Below are 2768 nucleotides of genomic sequence, written 5' to 3'. Positions count from 1 at the left end.
GAACTTAATGCAACTAAAGTCTATTTTCTATTGAACCAAGAAACCATTCCAGATCTTAGACTAAAGCAACATCTAGAAGTATGCTTACTTTCAGTAGGACTGCTTGCCCAATCATAATTATAATATCCATGAAGGTAGATGTTTACTTGATTGTATTTTATTTCCATGCCAATAGTACCTTTTAGATACCTAAAAGTGTATTTAGTTGCATGTTTATGTATCTGCTTTGCTGCACACATAAACTGACTCAAGGTGTTAGTTGCATAACATATGTTAGGATGAGTATTTACCAAATATATGGATGAGTATTTACCAAATATATTAAGATCCAATGATTTACTTATAATAAGTAGAATCTGTAGATTTTGATTTGATCATAGCATCCTTCAACTTGTGTAGATTGACTTCCATAGGAGTAGAAGTTGGTTTACATTCCATCATTCCAAATTTTGTTAAAATATCAATTGTATATTTTCCTTGATTCAAAAAAATGTAGTTACCCTTTTGCCAAACTTCCAATTCAAGGAAGTAGTATAGAAGACCTAAATCCTTCATATCAAACTCTGATGTGAGTTCTTGTTTGCATTCCTTTATGAGATGTTCTTCACCTATTATCAATAAATCATCAATATATAACACAAGAATAATCATATCATCACCATCTATTTTGAAGTATAAATTAGGATCAACTTCATTTTAAGAATATTTTAACTTCATTAGATAGTTGTCTATCCTTTCATACTACACTCTAGGAGCCTATTTGAGACCATATAGTGCTTTCTTTAATTTGCAAATATGAGTTTTGTTGTCATTAGTGCAGAATCCTTCTGGTTGCTCAATATAAACTTCTTCTTCAATTTTGCCATTTAGAAATGTTGTTTTGACATCCATTTGATGAACTTTCCATCCTTTAGATGTTGCGATAGCCAAGATGGTTCTAACTGAAGTGTATCTAGCAATTGGTGCAAATGTTTCTTCATAATTCATGCCTTCTTTTTGTGAGAAACCTCATGCTACAAATTTGGCTTTGTACTTTTCAATGCTGCCATCAGATGCATGCTTAATTTTAAACAACCATTTAGAAGAAACAACTAATTTATTTTTAGGCCTTGGTACAACATCCCATACATCATTTTTTTGTATGGAATTATATGCTTCATTCATTTCTTCTTTCCAAGATTGACTTGATAGTGCTTCTTTAACATTTGAAGGTTTTGTTTTTATAAGTTTAGTTAATAATGCAACATAACATGACTGATTTCTCATTCTTTTACTTTCGCAAATCACTTCATTAGGTTCAACCTAATTTTCTTCTATCATTTTCTTAGCCCAAAGCAGCCTCTTTTTATTATTAATATTTTTAGAATCTTCATGATTAGATGTAGTAGTAGAAGATGGTTCAATATCATTCTCCCTCTCAATTTGTGCTTGGTGATTTTCATCTACTTCGGGAATAGATTCAGTATTAGATTCATCATTGTTTCTAGAAATATTAAAGGCAATATCTTCTCCAAATTTTACATCTCTACTAATCTCAATTATTCTTTGACCTGGAATAAAGACTTGTAGCCTTTGGTTGTTTCACTGTATCCAATGAGTATCCCCTTCTTTTTGGATGGTTCTAGTTTTGTTCTTTTCTCTTTAGGAATGTGGATAAAAATAGGACATCCAAATATTTTTAGATGACTTATATCTGGTTTAATACCTATAAATACTTCTTTAGGAGTGTTGTTATCTAATACTGAGTGTGGACATCTATTTTGAATGTAGACTACAGTGTTAGATGCTTCAGCCCAGAAGGAAGTATGAAGATTTTGATCGTGCATCATTGCTCTAGCTAATTCAACAATTGAAGATATTTTTACGTTCTTCAACTCTATTATGTTGAGGATTATATGGTATAGAAAACTCCCTCTTAATTACAACAGCAATGTAATTTTTTTTTAAATTTTGGAGATGTATTCACCTCCATTGTCTAACCTTAGTATTTTTATTTTCTATCTTGTCTTATTTCCAACTAGAGCTTTGAATTCTTTGATTTTTTTCTAATACTTCAGTTGATTCTTTATGTTTTAGAAAGTAGATCCAAGTTCTTCTAGAGTAATCATCAATAAAAATTACATAAAAAGAGGCACCTGTTAAGGGAAGGTATAGACATAGGTCCACAAAGGTCAGTATGAATCAGTTCAAGAATGGATTTTGATTTGTGAACACTTTTAGAAAATGATTGCTTTGTGTTTTTACCTAGGGCACATCCTTTGCAAATGCTTAAGTGATCAGTTTTGAGACTAGATAAATTTTGGTAGAGTTTGATGTTTCAAGAATTAGAGCTAAGTTTTGATTGTTACATAGTTTATACAGGCTTCCATCTCCAAATCCAATAGAAATGGATTACTTGATATTAGATTTCTTTGGCCAAGATAGAACTTTGTCCTCTTGAAAAGTAATTATGAATCCTTGATCAACAAGACCAGAAATAGAGACTAGATTTCTTTTTATTCCAGGTACATATAAAACATTTTTGAGTTGGAGAGTAATTTCTAAATTTAAATAAATTGAACAGGAACCAATACCGTTGATAGGATGAGTGGAGTTATCTCCAATGGTAACTTCTTCTAAGGAGTATTCTAAGAAGGTTTCAAATTTGTCTCTAAAATTGGTTATGTGCTGAGATGCTCCACTATCTATGATCCAAGTGTTTTTGTTTGAGTTTAATTCACTTGAAAGAGCTAAGTAAAATACATAGTTTTCTTTTTCTTCTTTCTCTA

This window comes from Cupressus sempervirens, chromosome 10, assembly GCF_028749045.1.
Source record: "Cupressus sempervirens isolate cs-2001-9-10 chromosome 10, ASM2874904v1, whole genome shotgun sequence".
NCBI classification, from domain to species: Eukaryota; Viridiplantae; Streptophyta; class Pinopsida; order Cupressales; family Cupressaceae; genus Cupressus; species Cupressus sempervirens.
The sequence above is the reverse complement of the archived record's forward strand: the minus strand, read 5'-3'. Positions refer to the sequence as shown.